This window comes from Onychostruthus taczanowskii, unplaced genomic scaffold (assembly GCF_017590055.1).
Source record: "Onychostruthus taczanowskii isolate IOZ18803 unplaced genomic scaffold, ASM1759005v1 scaffold86, whole genome shotgun sequence".
Lineage (NCBI taxonomy): Eukaryota > Metazoa > Chordata > Aves > Passeriformes > Passeridae > Onychostruthus > Onychostruthus taczanowskii.
Genome location: NW_024506552.1, coordinates 912,010 through 928,713, shown reverse-complemented (window position 1 = coordinate 928,713; position 16,704 = coordinate 912,010). Strand labels below are relative to the sequence as shown.

Genomic DNA, 16,704 nt, shown 5'->3' with positions numbered 1-16,704 from the left:
CTCCCCAGGGAATGGGCAGGGCCCCGAGGCTGCCAGAGGTCCAGGAGCTCCAGGGATGCCCAGGCTGGGATTGTTGGGGTGTCTGTGCAGGGACAGGGGCTGGATTGATGATCCCTGTGGTCCCTTCCAGTCAGGATATTCCCTGATTCCATAATCTACCACCCCAATGTCTCTGCTCACAGACCTCTCAGCTCCCAGCCCCAAACTTCCCAGATCTGCCTCTTGCAAATGCCAGAGAAATTTTAACTTTCCAGCAGCTGGGAGCCTGTTTCACTGGAAAGGTTGGAGGTGAGGAGGGAAAAAGGTGCCAGTTCCTCAGTTTGCCCTGTGCTTGAAGAGGGAATCAGGGGATTCTCCATTATCTCTCTCTGGGAACTGGGATTTGGGAACACCCCAGGGCCCCCAGCAACTGCTCGGAGGAGTTTCACATTCATTTAAAGCATTTCATTGGAGAAGCAGGAGGGAAAACTCTGCAGGTTTTTTCGGGAAAAGAACCCCAAACTAATTAAAATTTTCTCCATTCTCCATCAGGAATTGGAGGATAGAAAATGTTTGGCTTGTCTGGCATAGTTCAGGCTTTAAGAGAAATATTCCCAGTCCTCCATGGGCTGCCAGAGTCACCCTGCTCCTGTCCCCAGGAGTCAGGGGCTGCCAGACCCTGCAGAGGGTCCGCAGGAAACCTTTGGATGTTCCTGGGAAAAAGGCAGGAGGATCAGAGCCCACCAAGGAATGGTTCTGGTGGTCTTTGATAAGCTTTATTTGAAGCTTTACAATTCAAAATCTGCTTCTAAACCACCTCACCCAGGTTCAGCCCCTCCCCTGCCCCCACCAGACTGCTCCCATTGCCAGGGGCAGGATCCTGTTCCCGTTTCCAGGGGCAGGGTCCTGTTCCCATTTCCTGTTCCAATTTTCAGAGTAGGATCCTGATCCCATTTCCAGGGCAGGATCCTCTTCCCATTACCTATTCCCATTTCCAGGGTCAGGATCCTGTTCCTGTTTCTAGGGGTAAGATCCTGATCCAATTTCCAGGGGCAGGATCCTGTTCCCATTGCCTGTTCCCATTTCCTATTGCCATTTCCAGGGGCAGGATCCTGTTCCTGTTTCTAGGGGCAGGATCTTGATCCAATTTCCAGGGGCAGGATCCTGTTCCCATTTCCTACTCCCCTTTCCAGGGCAGGATCCTGTTTTCATTTCCATGTCTCCCCGCCAGCCCACCCTGCTGGGAGAGAAGGGTGGGGAGGCTGCTCAAAGCTTGGGCTCATAATTCCAGGAGCCTTTGGAGTAGGGATGAATCCCTGAATCCCATCAGACTCTGCCAGCTGCAGGGAAATCTCTTTTTATGTGTGGTCCCAAGAGCTCAGTGCAGTAAATATCACATCCAGATCAATTAATGGGAAAACAAACTTGTGACAGCTGAAGGCAGAAGAATGAGATTCATTGCAGGGAGCTGGGAGAGGATTTTAGGAAGTAAAAAATGAATCTGGAAAAGTTTACATATGAGTGAGAATGATCCAAATGCCAGGGGTAAATGCCAGGGGTAAATGCCAGGGATAAAGGACACCTGTCCAGGGCTCTGCTGGGGAATATCCACACGGCAGGTCCAGCTGAGGGCCCTCTCCAGGCACACCCACCCAAAAGCTGCATTAACAGCACTCAACCTTTGAGCCTTGAGCAGAGCAAGCTGTCCGTTCCACACCCCCCCCCCCCCCCACACCGCCCCCCCCCCCCCCCCCCCCCCAATTTGGGGTTTTCTGTTTCTCTCAAAGACCTGAACTTTAGACCAAGCTTGGCACATCCTCCCCAAATCCACTCCCATCACCAAAGGAGCCTTTCCCCTCCCCACTCTATAAATACCACTTGTGCAGAGGTAGATATGAGCTATTTATAGGCTGAACACACTGTACAGGGAGCAGTGTGACCTCAGGCAGAGCCTCCTCCAATCTCGCCATAGAACAGCTCCTCCTCATGCCCTTCTCTTCCCAGGGGTTATTCCCAGGCTCCTGCAGGTGCTGCCCATCCTGAGCACCCTCCCCCAACGCAGCCCTGCTCCCAAACCCCACTCCAGGGCCCTGTGGCCCCTGGCTGCCCCTCACCTTCCTCTCCAGCTGTTACATTTCATTACCCAAAGCTAAAAATACAGCCTCCCTTTCCCCAGATGACTTTCCCCACCAAGTCACCATGGCAACAGATGCTCTCGGCTCAGAGCTGCGAGGGGATGTGGTCCATGGAGTCAATCTCTCCACAGACAGTGCTGGGGTTTGGGAGAAGCTTTGGGATCTTTCCAGCATCTCCACAGGGATACTTTGCCCTGATCCAAAAAAGCAGAGCCCTGTTCTGTCTTTAAGGATCACAGGGGGACGGTGTTGAGGTGCTGCTGCCCCAGGAGCTGCCCTCTCCCCCTGCCCAGCCTGGGTGGCAGCAGGGAAAACCAAGCATGTGGATTTCCCCTCACTGGGGGGGTCAGAAATCCCAATATTTATTCCTCTTTCCTCTTAATTTACTCCCAAATGTGGGCAGATGAGACAGAACTGTACTAGAGGATAAAAGGGGAAAAAGAAGAGATCCCAGGAAAAATCAGAGAACAGGAAGTTCATCCTGCCCCATGGAATCACAGTCCTGCAGTGACTGGGGTTAGGAGGGACCAAGGCTCCTCTTGTTCCACTATCCCAGGCTGCTCCAAGCCCCATCCAGCCCTGGCCACCCAATCATCCTGATTAACACCTTCGTTAATGACCTCAAAGAGGCAGTGACCACATGAATTAAATTCCCAAATGATCCAAGGCTGGGAAGAACTGGAAGGGTGCAAGTCCAGCAAGGAGAAAGGAACAAATCAGTCAGGGTTTGGGGGCAGCAGGAGCAGAGCCAGCTCTAAAAGATTTCCCAGGAAAGTTTATCCTGACGTTCCTCCCTGGGTGTGAAGATTCCTGTTCCCCAGGAGCCCAGAGCACAGCACTCCCTTCCCGGAGTTATTTGAGCATTCCAGAGCTGTGGAGGGGAAGTGGTGGGGGGATGTGTTTGCTTTTAATTCATTCCCTCTCTCTGCTCCCATTGAACAGCTCCACTTTACAGCCTCCCGATTACCGAGCACATGTCCAATCAACCCCCTTCTCCTGGAGGAGAGACCCAGGGAAAGGAGGGCTCTTCATTACCTTTCTGAAGGGCACGAACAGCGCTGCCAGAGCCGGCCCTGACACCCAGCCTGAAAGTGCTTAACTCCCCAAAATCCATCCTCATCCTCCCCTCCCGCTAACCCTGCTCCTGCCTGTCCCTGCCCAGCCCTCTCCCTGCTCCTGCCCGACCTTCCCGCTTATCTCTCCCCCTGGTCGGGTTTATTTCCAGAGATTTCGCCGGGCAGCCATCATCATTTTGTAGTGTCTCCTGGAGGAGGAGGAATAACGATTCCTTGGAGGATGAATTCCATCACATGCCCTGGCCACCCTGGGGTGGTTTGGGGTGTAAATCCCACCCTAAAAGTGTCATTTCCCCGCAGCCAGCCCGCCCAGCGGCACGGGTCATTGGGGAGATCAGAGCCGAGATAACACCGCCCCAAATCTCCCCACTCATCACCGTCCTTAATTGCACCTTTGGGCCCCCGTGTATGAAGGGAAGGATCTGAAAGCAGCAAACAGCTCGTCCTTGAGTGAACCGGGAGTGAGGCTTGGCACTACAACGGCTAAAAAATTGGAAATTTCCAGCCCTCCATCTGCTATTCTCACTCTTGTTTTTTTGGGTGGGTTTTTTTTCCCCTGCCGCAAATTGCAACGAAGTGTCAAAATAATCCTGTTTTTATCTAATGGCAACGCCCCCCCCCCAACGTATTCCAATGGGAAGTGTCACAATATTTCCCTTGGTTTTTGGGATCTTGGCGGAGAAGCTCAGCAGCCCCGGACGGGGCTCTCACCGTGCCCTGGGCCGTGTCCCCTGAGCTGCAGCCTCTGGCTCCTCTGTCAGCATCCCCCAAAGTGGGCAGGACCAGGCTGCTGGAATGGGGGATAAGCAGCAGGACTGACAGAGCTGGGAGACAGAGACACGTGGATGGCAAAGGCACAGCTGGGAAAGCTCTCAGAACTCAGGGCTGGGGCTGCTCTGTCCCCAGGGGGGTTGTCTGTCACAGAATTGGGCAGATTTTTATTTATCTCTCCCTTCCCCAGGAAAAAAATTACTTGTGGAAAAGACAATTTCCACAGCTTCTGCTCCCAAGCACATTGAACATTTCCAGGAACCTTTGGGAGCCCCCACTCCCATGGAAATGCAGGACAGAACTGCTGCTCCCCGATCCACCCTCAAAGGGAAGCTTTTCAAGGATTGGGAACCCTTGAGGGCAGGCTGGGGGGGCAGCAGCACTATGATCCTGCAGGTGTTGGAAGGATTTGGCAAACCAGCAGCTTCCACTGCTATGTATCAGTTTCCCTGCTGTGGAAATCCCTGCAGGACAGAGCAGGGCTCACCTGCAGCACCTGAGAAGGGTGGGGCTGGAGGGGCCGTGCTCTGACCCCACCTGTAAATCAGGAGGAAGAACCAAGCTGTCAGTGCCTGGGGAATAATCAGGAGGAACAATCACCTTCTCTCTGCCAGTGCAGGGAAAGGGCCAGGCTGGGCCTGAGGGATGAGCTTGGAATGAAGGAAGTGAGGAAGGGGATGGAGAGGAAGGCAGGACTCAGCTCATGGAATCCTGGAATGGCTTGTGTTGGAGGGACCGCTAAACCCATCCCACCCCACCCCTGCCATGGCAGGGACACCTCCCACTGTCCCAGGCTGCTCCAAGCCCCATCCAGCCTGGCCTTGGGCACTGCCAGGGATCCAGGGGCAGCCCCAGCTGCTCTGGGCACCTGTGCCAGGGCCTGCCCACCCTTCCAGGGAAGGGCTTTGATTTCCACCTGTGAGGGGACAGGAGGAGGGAGGGGACATGCCTACAGGTGATTCCATGGTCATTCCTACAGGTTATTTTGTGTTCTTACGGTTGATTTCATGTTAATTCCTACAAAAGATTCTATGTGAAATCTTACAGATAATTTCCTCTTCTTACAGGTGAGTCCATGTTAATTCCTACAGACAATTCCATTTAATTCTTACAGATAATTTCCTGTTCCTACAGATTATTCCATGAATAATCTGGGTTTCCATGAATTCCAGAATTCCTACATGAGGTCTTATGTTCTGAGTTGTCAGTCACTGCTTGAAACCTTTCCTCAGATCCCTGCCCTCCCCTCCTGCTGCATCCCTGCCTCCCTGGATCTCCACCAGGGATTTTTGGGCACCCAGCCCTGGAATTCTGAACAGCAACACCAGGACAGGGGCTCTGCCCAAGCCAATGGCCCAGTTCTGCTGCCTGGATACAAATCAGCTTTTTGTGCCACATCCACTGCAAATCCCTGTCCCTCTGCAGAGATGGGTGTGGGGACACCACCTCACACCCATTCCAGGGGGGTTTTGGTCTCCTGTCACAAACTGTGACCCTGAGGGACGTTGGCTGAGGTTCCACCACAGAGACCCTTCCTTTGGCTTGTCCAGAATAAAACCTCTGCAAGAGAGGGGCTCCAAACACCCAGACAAATCCAGGGAATCCCACAGCACTGGCATAGGCTCCTCCTGGCCTTCCCTGCCATGGATTATTGATCATGGAAATGCCCTGGGAGCAGCACCAGAGCTCCCCTGTCCCGGGTGGGCTCGGGGTCCTCCCCAGCTCTGCTCCCCAGGTGGGGCTGGTCCAGAGCCAGGAATTCCGTGGGGCTTCCTGCAAGTTCCATAACCCAGGATGGGCAAGGCCAGGGAAAAATGTGTTACCCAGCCTTGATGGAAAAGGAAAAAGAAAATGAGACAGAAAAAAAATTATACAGTTTTAGAAAAAGAGATAAAAAGAAAAAGAAGAAAAATAATAAAGAGAAGGAAGGGGGAAAAAAGGAAAAATAGAAAAGAAAGGAAAACAGGAAAAAGAAGCAGGAAGAAGAAGAAAGAAGGGAGAAGTAGGAAGAAGGAATAAGAAAAAGAAGAAAAAGGAAGAAGAAGAAAGAAGAAGAAGAAAAAGAAGAAAGGAAAAGAAGAAAGGAAAAGAAGGGGGAAGGAGAAGAAGAAGAAAAAGAAGAAGAAAGGAAAATAAGAATTAAGAAGGAAGAAGGAGGAGAAGGAGAAGAAGAAACAGAAAAAGAAGAAAAAGAAAGAAGAAGAAAGAAGAAGAAAAAAAAACCCAACACCCCGCACTTAAAGGAGCTTAGTACTACAAGGCAGATAGATTCCAGATTCACGCTACCACTTTTGTTTACAACTCCAGAACCCGCTGCTAAAAGGCTGAATGAGGAGGGAATACATTTCCAGTGTTTTCCAAAGAAAGCTCCATCTCCCTTTCACAGCTCTCTCTATCAGCAAACAGCCCTCTCCTCCCTCCTCCTTCCAGAGCAGCACGGAGAGGAGCGCTCCCCTCCCCGAGCCTCCCCCGCTCCAGCTCCTGCTCCTCCGGCACATCCCTCACATCCCCCAGTCCCTCACATCCCGGACACCCCAGATATCCCGCTCATCCCTCAATCCCTCACATCCCCCAATCTCTCACACCCCTCACATCCTTCACATCCCCCAATCCCTCTCATCCCTGAATCCCTCACACCCCTCACATCCTTGCTCTCCCAGCAGCCACATGGGATTGTTCCCTCTGGCTGATGGATGGAATTTTCATCCTGCCCTGATTTCCTGCTGGAATGAGCTCCATAGGTCTCCAACCAGAAGCACTCAGTCTGCCCAGCAGAACCTGTCCCTCCGTGTGCAGCTCCTTCCCTGGACCTCCCAGAGCCTCAGCTGGACTTGGAGCACTCTCTGTTGGAAATTTCCTGCCCAGTATTCCCGTGCCATGTGGAATCCTGTCCTTGAGACAGCCCATAGGGATCATTGTTACAAGCAAACCCTTAGACCTGACTCTGACAAAGGGGATGGCTCGGGATCTTCCTCCCCATCCCAAACTCACCCTTCAGAAGGACAGGCAGTGCCTGCAGCAGGTTTTCCTGGAGTTCCATTGCTCTCCCAACCCCTCTGCCTTTAATTAACTTCCCATTAAGCCCAGGTTAACAAGGCCTTACTGTGGTTTTACTCAGGACCAGAGAAGGACCTTGGACCCTGCTGAGTCTGCTCAGGACACAGGAGTTGAGCCCACAGTGAAATATTCCTTCTCATTCCTCCAAATCCTCCAGGTGGGATGGGAGCAACACCTCCAGCATCCCTCTCATTCCTTTCCTCTCAGCAGATTTCACAGAATCCTGGAAAGGTTTGGATTGGAAGGACCTCAAAGCCCATCTAGTGCCACCCCTGCCATGGCAGGGACACCTTCCACTGTCCCAGGCTGCTCCAAGCTCCAGGGGCAGTCACCCTCTGCATCCCTCAGATTAATTCCCACTCATTGTTTTTCCAATATCCCCATCCAGGGTGAGAACTGCCCCTGGGAAGGACCACAGCATGCCTCTGGTTTCCTGCTTTTCATCCAAAATTCCCTATTCCTGGGCATTTTCTGCTCCCCAAGTCCCAGAATCTTTTCTATCCTGGAAAAAGCTTTTCTCCATGAAGTCCTGAGTGATTCTAACACAGAAATGCTTCCCTGAGAGCACAGCTGGTGATCAGGAGCCCAGCAAGCAAATCCCACTTCACACATCCTCTGTGTCTGTCTCTGTCACCTCACTGCTGGGAGCTCAGGGAAGGAGCCACAGTTCTGGCTCCAGAGGAGGAAAGAGGCAGCACCAGCTCTGTTTGGAAAGGAAACTCTGGGAAGGACTCGGCTGTGCCAGAATTCCCCTCCTGGTTCAAGCCTCAGACACAAACTCTGCTCCTGGTGCACAAACCCCCAAACCTGAGTGCAGAATGAAACTCAGATTTTTGCCCTTGCTTTGTGGCAGTTTTCCCCATTGTTTTCCCCTACTCTGAATTGGGCACCTTCTCATTTTGGAGCTGCCAATCTCTGCAATCTCCAAACCCCAGCCAGCACTTTCACCTTCCAAGGGATCTCTGTACATTCCCAAATCCCTGAGGAACAGGCACAGCCCGGAAGGTGAGGGGCTGTGACCTCAGTCCTCAGCACCTGAACCTGCAGCTCCAGGCTCCTCAATGCCCCTGGAAATTCCCAAACAAACTCAGGACTGCCATCAGGTAGAGAGCAGATGGATGTGGGAACAATCCCACAGCAGCAGAAAGAAGGGCTGGGTACTGCCCAGAGCTGGAGACAGAAATCACAGTTCCACATTCCATTGGATTTTGGGCACCTGGCTGCCTCTTCCTCAGCCTCCTGGCAGCTGGGATGAAGCAAAAATGGTTAATTCCAGATATTCTGGCAGAAAGAAAGGTGAGGAAAAAGAAGAGAAATAAGAAGAAAATGAGAAAGAAAAAGAAGGAAAAGAGGGAAAAAGAAAAAAGAGAAAAAGGTAAAAAGAAAAAAAACTAAAAGAAAAATGAAAGGGAAAGAAAAAGGAAAATTAAAACAAAAAGAGAAAAGGAAAAGAAGAAAAAGAAAAAAAAGCAAAAGCAAAAGATAAAAAAAGAAAAAGAAAAAGAAAAAGAAAAAGAAAAAGAAAAAGAAAGTAAAAGAAAAAAGAAAAAGAAAAAAGAAAAAAGAAAAAAGAAAAAAGAAAAAGAAAAAGAAAAAGAAAAAGAAAAATGGGGAAGGAAAAGGAAAAAGAAAAATTAAAAGAAAGGAAAAAAGCAAAAAGAAAGGAAAAATAAAATGTAAAAGAAGAAAGGCAAAAAGGAAAATGAAAACAAAATGAAAACAATAAGGAAAAGGAAAAGGAAAAGGAAAAGGAAAAGGAGCTTTTGGGCAGCCTGCCTGCCTCTTCTTCAGCATTCTGGCAGCTGGGATCAGGCCACAGTGGAGCAAAAGGCTCCAAATACTTTGGCCAAAAGAAAGGTGAGAAAATTTGGGAACTAATCCACTCCTTGGTTTGGTTTGCTTTCCTTGCCGTGGCTTTGCGGTGGAACAGAACCAAAGCTCATCCATCATTCCTGTTGGGAATGGTTTCCAGAAAAGGCTTCACCCCACTGGAGTCCCAGTATTTCACAGCCCCATTATTTAATATTTTAAACACTGAAATCATAAATTCCAAAGGAAATATTGCAGCATTCCCAAAACAAAGCCCTTCCATTATTTTTGGCTGAAAGGGCCATTGCCAGCAGGGAATGGAATCAAATCTGTATTTTGTGGATGGAAAAGGTTTCCATGGAAGAATTCCAACTGGTGAACTCTAAAGCAGTTTGGGAAAGCTTTTCCCAAAGCATCGCTGGAGTGTTTCCCTTAAGGGACTGGGAGCCCCAAAAAGTCCCAGAGCAACACTTCAGCCCCTCTAGAATACTGACATGGTTCCAGCAGCTTTGTCAGCAAATCCCAAATATTTCCCTATGCAGAGAGCAGCAAACTCATTGCAAATCCCTCCAAAAATCTGAATTTCACCCTGGAGCTGCATTGTGAGTGCTCATTTGCTCTGGCTGAAGGTCCATCCATAACACCACACGTGATGCTGGGACTGCATCACGGAGGGGAATAGATTTCCCTTGGATTTTATTCTCCAGGCAGGTCCTGGCATGTGGGACAGGGTCTGTTCTGTATTTGCTGTCCCCAGCCTGCAGTCACACCCAGAGAATCCCAGAACTGATAAGGCTAGAAAGGTCTCAAGACCATCAAGTCCAACCATGAACCAGCCATGCTCACCACGGGGAGCTCTGCCTGCTGCAGCTGCCCAGAGCCTTCTTCCAGCAGCTGGGAATTGCTGCTGGGCAGGCTGGAACGCTGGCACAGCCAGAGAGCTGCTGCAGGGCCAGGGTGACACTGGCACACATCCCCACCCTAAACCCAGCCCCAAACCCCAGCAGGGCTCCTGCAGCCCCTGCTCTGCTGGGGCTGCAGCTGGGAGGAAAAGGGAAGGGATTTTAGGAATAATTATTGCAAATGAACCTCCAAAAGTCTCACATGCAGCCACTGGGATGTGTTTGCTAAAGGTCCCCAAGTCCTGGGGTTTTCCCGAGCCAAGAGTAGCAAACTCATTGCAAACCCCTCCAAAAATCTGAATTTTACCCTGGAGCTGCATTGTGAGTGCTCATTCGCTCTGGCTGAAGGTCCGTCCATAACACCACAAGGGACTCCATCAAGAAGGGGAATGGAATTCCCCTGGATTTGATCTCCAGGCAGGTCCTGGCACGTGGGACAGGATCTGTTCTGCATTTGTTGTCCCCAACAGTACAAAAAAAACCAGACCCAGCCTGATTTCCAACCAAAGAAATCAGGCAGAGAAGCTGGAAAAGCAGTTTCAAACATCCACTTCTGGAAATGTAAAGGGATAATTGGAAATGTAAAGGGATATTTGGGAGCTGTTCACTGATGGGAACAAATTCAATCTCATGATTTGGGGACTTCATTCCTGAAGGAGACTCAGTGGAACCTGCCAGGTCCCAGGGATATGGAGAAACCTGCAAGGACCCTCCTGATTCTGCAAATCCAGAGGGAGTTTCTACTTCCAAAGTACTTAATAGCAGGTGTAGGAGAAGCTTTCCTGGCTTTCTTTTTCCTCTGTTTACCTTTTGCAGAAAACAGGAAAAACTGTTGTACTATAAACCTTGAATCTTCCAAATGTTCCAGGAGAGTGATTGAAATATTTGCATTTCTCTCCTGTTTGGCTGTTTGAATGAAACTGCAATTTCTGCACATCAAAGGCCCATTAGAATAAAGCCTTCCTGAGAATAAATCCCTGCTCTCTCTCTGTGTGCTGTGTACCTGAAAGCAGTCCTTGAGAATTCCATTGGAAAAATGTGTTGGAGGCAAGCACAGACAATCCAGCTTGGAAGGCATTGCTTTCCTTGCAAGCTTTAATGACACTTTAAATAATGCTGAAGAACTCATTTCTTTTCATTTCCTACCTTTTGCTAACATATTTTTCTTCTTTTTTCCGGGATTTTTTTTTTTTTTTTGGTCCTATCCCCAAAAGCAGGAGCTTGGCAGCTCTTCCTCTGGTGGAATGAAAACAAACATTGCTGGAATGAGGAAGAGAAATGAGATTTGGGCTCTTTGCTGGTGCTGACTGCTTGGACTGGGACACCAAAGAACAGCCTCGTTATTTTACTGCCTGCAGATGATCAGATCCATCTGGGTGGGCAGCAGTTGGCAAAACCCCCTTGGGGTGCTTCTCCAAGCTTTAACAATCTCTGAAGGCACTGTGGAGTAGATGAATTTTAATCCTCCTCAGGTTACATTCCCAGATCCTGGGAGCAGCCCCAAAGCCCTCCTGTGTGCATCAAATACCACAGAAGGGGAACCTGAACCTTTCTGGCTCTGAGTCAAGATTACCCCGGCAGGTGCCCAGGTGGCCAAAAGCATCGTGGACTGTATCAAAAATAGAGTGGCGAGGGCAGGGATTGTTCCCTTCGTCCCCTGTGCTGGCCCTGCTCAGGTCCTCGAGGACTGTGTCCAGTCCTGAGCCCCTCAGGATGGGAGAGCCCTGAGGGGCTGGAGCCCCAGGAGCAGCTGAGGGAGCTGGGAAGGGGCTCAGCCTGGAGAAAAGGAGGCTCAGGGGGGCCCTTGTGGCTCTGCACAACTCCTGACAGGAGGGGACAGCCGGGGGGTCGGGCTGTGCTCCAGGGAACAGGGACAGGAGGAGAGGGAATGGCCTCAGGCTGGGCCCGGGGAGGGGGGATGGCCCTGCCTGAGCAGGGAGGTGGCACCAGGGACCTCTGGGCTCCCTTCCAGCCTGGCATTCCAAGATTCTGGGATACCCAGGAGAAACAAGAACTGCATCAGGATTCCTATGTCAGTGTGTCACAGATCACAGATTTTGGGACAGAGATAAGGCCACCAAAAGTGAGTGGCAGGGAAGGCTCAGAGCACAGCACAAAGGCTGCTCCTCCCTCCAGCACCTGGGGTGGAAACCAACCTGGTTCATCCCAGTAAAACCAGAGGTGGATTCCATCACATCTCCCGTTTCCCAAGTGCTTGTTCCCATCCAGATGCACTGAACACTAGAGCTGCCTTCAGAGGCTGTTTTGTGCTTGAGAAGGAGGCAGCAAAGCTGCCAGCACTCAGGCTCTTCAGAGGGCTGCTTTAATTAACTGGTGTGATCTCAAAGCTGAAGGACTCCTGACACACAATTACAGGGCATTGTCTGAGCTGGAAAAAGCCGTGTAACCCTTGCCTTTATCATCATCTCGCTCCTGTTCGCTCGATACCACCAAAATACATCCCATGGTCACGTTTCAGTGGCCACTTCTGTATCTGCTGGTCCTTGGAACAAATGAGTGTTTCTAAAAATACCAGGAAATCTCAGAACCTGAGCACACAACAAAGCACAGAGGCTGCAACTGCATTTCAGAGTTGACATTAAAATTCCAGTGTGCTATCTGAACTCTGGAGAAGTCCACCTTAAGCTCTGCTTTGAAGGAGATAATTTATGCTGGGCCATCCATCTCTGTCTGGGAGGCAGAGCCACACCTGAGGTGGGGACAGCCTTCCCCAGAGTGTTGAGGTGACACAGGCAGCCACAACTTATCTGTGTGACTTCAGGTGCTGAACCATGGAAAATCCCTGGGAAAGGTGCTGCCAGGATACAGGTGATGGCCGAAAAATCCTCCAGCAGGTATTTGAGCCTCTTCCAGCTCATCCTCCCAACAGACGCACTCCTGGAGTGCCTTTTCTCCGAGGGTTCCATCATTCCTTCCTCTCCTGCCCCACCACACAGTGAGATCCTTGTTCCCCAGGGACCTGGGGCCATCTCCACCCACACCCTGACTTTGAGTCATTCCTGATTTATTCCCTTTCTCTCACACCAGCCTCGTGCTGCCCCTTCCATCCTGTTATCCAATTCCCTCCTTCCTTCTGTGCTGCATCTCATGCACAGCCCCAATCCCTGCTTGATTCCAAACACAAGAATCCCTGCCTGATTCCCAGCCTGAATCCCTGCCTGATTCCCAAATCCCTGCCTGATTCCCCAGTCCTTGCCTGATTCCTAAATCCCTGCGTGATTCCCCAATCCCTGCCTGATTCCCCAATCCCTGCCTGATTCCCCAATCCCTGCCTGATTCCCAGCTGGCACCCAGCGCCTCCTGTGCTATTCGGGAGGCTCCCCATGGCAGCAGGGACGGTGAGGGCTGACGGAGCCCAGACACGCCTCCCCCTCTCCCTGCTCACCCCGATCCCGGGTGGGAATCAGCTGAGGACTCAGCCCGTTGGCAAGGTGGGAATGGAGCCTTCAGCCAGGCAGGGCGAGCCCAGCAGGCTCCCCGCGGGGATGAGGAGCCAATTTTCAGAATTTTCAGGAAAAGGGAGCAGGGACTGTCCCCATGAGCTGCTGCCCAGCCCGGGGGTCTCTAGGAACAGGAGATGCTGCTCTGCTCGGAGCACAGAGCTGAGCTGCTCCCAGTGCCCTGGCTGGACAGGTCCTGTGTGCTGCAAACACAGCTCCTTTCTCTGCCACAAACCTGGCCAAATATCCCAAACACAAAGGGGTTATTAATAAATCAGCCCCGAGCGAGGCGTAAGCAGAGCCTCACACTGGATGCAGTGATTTATACACAAAGCAAAGTAGATCAGTCTCACGTTGCTGGAAAAGGACACCAGATGCCTTTGACGTCACCTAAATTATCTCTATTTTTAAAAGTTACTCTTTCCCATTTGCTGCCAACTCAGAAAGTCCAATTTGCCAAGATAATCTATCGAGTGGGGATGAAGATTTCCAAAGTTGAAGTATCAGTCTCTTAGCAACCGTAGTACTCTTTGTATTAAAGTGAGCCCAGGCGTCTCCTGGAGCCTTTTCTGCACCTAATCAGTGAATTCCCATTAAAGACACAATATTGGAGAAACGTCACTTAGGATCTAGGATACATCTAAACACACCAGGTCCATGTTCTCTCTGCTCAGAGGGATATTTATAGCAGGGAGACATGTCAGGGAAGGATGTGGCATCTCTTATTCATGCAAGGGACTGGATAAGGAATGAGAATGTAGGAAAAAAAAAAAAAAGGTGCAGCAAGAGCTGATAAGAAAAACAACACAAAATCATGGGAAGACCTTCTTCCAGCTGGGTGTGGTTCAAGTTGGTGGCCTTTGAGTGGTGGGAAGGGGTGAGAGAAAAGCAAAGCTCCCTTTCCTTGCCTGCTGTGCTTCCAGCCCAGTGTTTGGAGCCATTTGATGCCTCCCTTTCTCCAAGCCCACCAGAGTTCTGGAAAGGGCTTTTGCCTCCCACATCCACATCTGCTTTCTCCCAGCCCGGCACAAAGCTCTGACTGCTGGGAAGCTTCCCCTGGGAAACACCTCCAGCTGCTCTGCAGAAAGCTGCTGGAGAGGGCATGACACTGTTGTGGATGGAGAAGGGCTGACACAAAGCCACTTCTCTGTCCTGTTCCTGTGGAGCTCCTGTGCTGCCTGCTCAGCAATTCTGGCCTTTTTCGTTCACAAATGCAACAAAAACTTCAAAAGAAAATGGAAGCACGACTCCTGAGTCACTATTTCAGTACAGATGGCCTAAAGATGGTTCCTTATCTCTCTAAAGATGGCTTCTTCTCTCCTTGCATCCCTCTGCACGTGGGGATCAGAACACAGGATCAGTACTTTGGGATTTTAGGCACTGCCCTCTGCCCATGTCTGCCTCCCACAGCCTGCTCATGGATCACCCCAATCCTGGTGGCTGCAGCTGGCCAAGAGTGAGGGCAAGGAGACATTTCCTGGTCCTGGAGCCATTGGATTTGGACCTCTGGACTGACAAGAGCAGAAGCAGCTCTGAGCTGGGCCGTGACCTTCCTGCAGCCACCCCACAGCCCCAGCCCAGGGCAGGGGTGGCCAAAACCACATCCCAGTGCTCAAAGGTGTGACTGTCACAGGTGAACCTCCTGGAGCACCACACAGCCTTGGATGGGAGTAGGATCCTGAGAAGCAGCCCTGGAGGGGGCACCAGGCACTCCCCACTGAGCAAACAGCCACAGCTCCCAGAGCTTTGAGACCTCTCTGTTCCTTATCTCCCAAAAGATAAGAAGAAAAGGAAATCAGTTCCCCACCTCTCCTCTGCTCCAACTCTGATCCTGGCTCTCCAAGTACTGCTGACCCTATTTCCAGAGCACTCTCCAAAGCACCCCAGGAATAATCCCATTATTAACTGGATTGTTATTTATGACAATGTGGGGATTGCTCTGCACTCAAGGGCACAGAGAAGAGAGGCCCAAATGCCTTTAGTGCAGAACAGCTTCCCCCTTTCCACCAGCTGGATTATTCAGGGTGGGTTTGTTCCTTGGCACATGAAAAATGATGGGAAAATGGTCTTGAGCTGAGTGTGCAGCACCTGACTCCAGAGGCACTGGGAGCAGTCAGTGTGACAGTGAGCTGTGGCACTGCCAGGGACACTGGGAGCACTCAGTGTGACAGGGAGCTGTGGCACTGCCAGGGACACAGTGCAGTGTTGCAGCAGCAGGGTCACTATAGCCTCAATACAGATATTCAATATATCAATGTATTCTTACAATATCCATGCACTGTATGAGCACAGACACAGTACCCTAAACCTCCTGGTCTGCCTGGAATACAAAGTGGAACTGGTCCCACCTTAAAAATCCATTGAATTTCCCCAGGCAATAATGGAGTTGGTTGATAAAATTATTCTGGAAGTATTTATGGCAAATATGAATCGATTTAGATTGATAAGAAATAAAATCAAGAACCAAGCCCACATGACTGCTCTTGGCAGCCTGGCCATTAAATACATAACTAAATTCCAAGGAAACCCAGCCCTGGTCTGGATTCCAGCACAAAGGAGGCAACTGCAGGAGGGGAAAGAATCGAGCACCAATCCCTTTCTCACCGAACTGGTGCCTGCTGGGGCTCTTCCAACTGCCCTCCCTGGGAGGGGGATCCTGGTCAACATCTGAATTCAGAAGTTTGCTATGAAAACATCTCAGGACAGAGGGGGAATTGTCTCCCTGAGGAAGCAGTGAGAAGGGAGCAAAGTTCCTAAGTCAGTTCAGGGGGAGAACCCAAAGTTTCTGTTACTTTCCCACTCCTCTCCATGGAAGCAGCTTCTCCCTCAAAGCAGAAACTGCTGCTGCCTTGTCCCAAGCTGGGAAGCAGCTGCTGCTTCCAGAGGCTCCCACATCCCGTGTGCTGGACAGAACCTGCCTGTTATCCTGGAGACACTGAAACAACACCTCCAGTGCTCAGCAAAAGCTGCTGTGAGTTCTGCAGGTTGCCAAGAGCTCCAGGGGACTCCACAGTGGCTAAGGAATAATGAGGAGCAGGGAAATCCCAGCTGAGCGCCTTCCACGGGCTGTATCCCCAGTGCCAGCTGCCTGTGGAGAGGGACTGCAGAGCCAGGAGGGATCCTGGACAGGGAGGATCTGCTCCAGGACCTCCCCAGACCATCCAGGATATGGGGGGAGGATCAAAGCAGCTCCCTGTTCCTCGTCTCCATCTGATATTTGCTCCAAGGGTATTTTAGTAACAGCACAGAAGAGCAAAACAGGAGGAAAAATCCCCAACAGCCCGGCCAATTTCATGGAAACAGGGCTTCCTGAGCTGGAAGGAACCCACAGGGAGCATCCAAGTCCAGCTCCTAGCCCTGCACAGGACAGCCCCAAGACTCCCAGCAGAAGTCTATTGCTGAAGCACATCATCTATCCCTTCCCAGCCACTCCATCCCAGGTCCCAGCAAGGGACTGGGAGTGCCCTCAAAGGACACACATTCCCTGTGCCTGGATGTAGCTCTCTAGGACAGT

General features: G+C 50.9%; 1 protein-coding gene across 2 annotated transcripts in view; it reads right to left on the bottom strand.

Moving 5' to 3' along the window:
• CALN1 (calneuron 1) overlaps positions 1 to 16,704 on the bottom strand; it is a 137,156-nt gene that overhangs the window by 60,573 nt on the left and 59,879 nt on the right. The window lies entirely within an intron of this gene.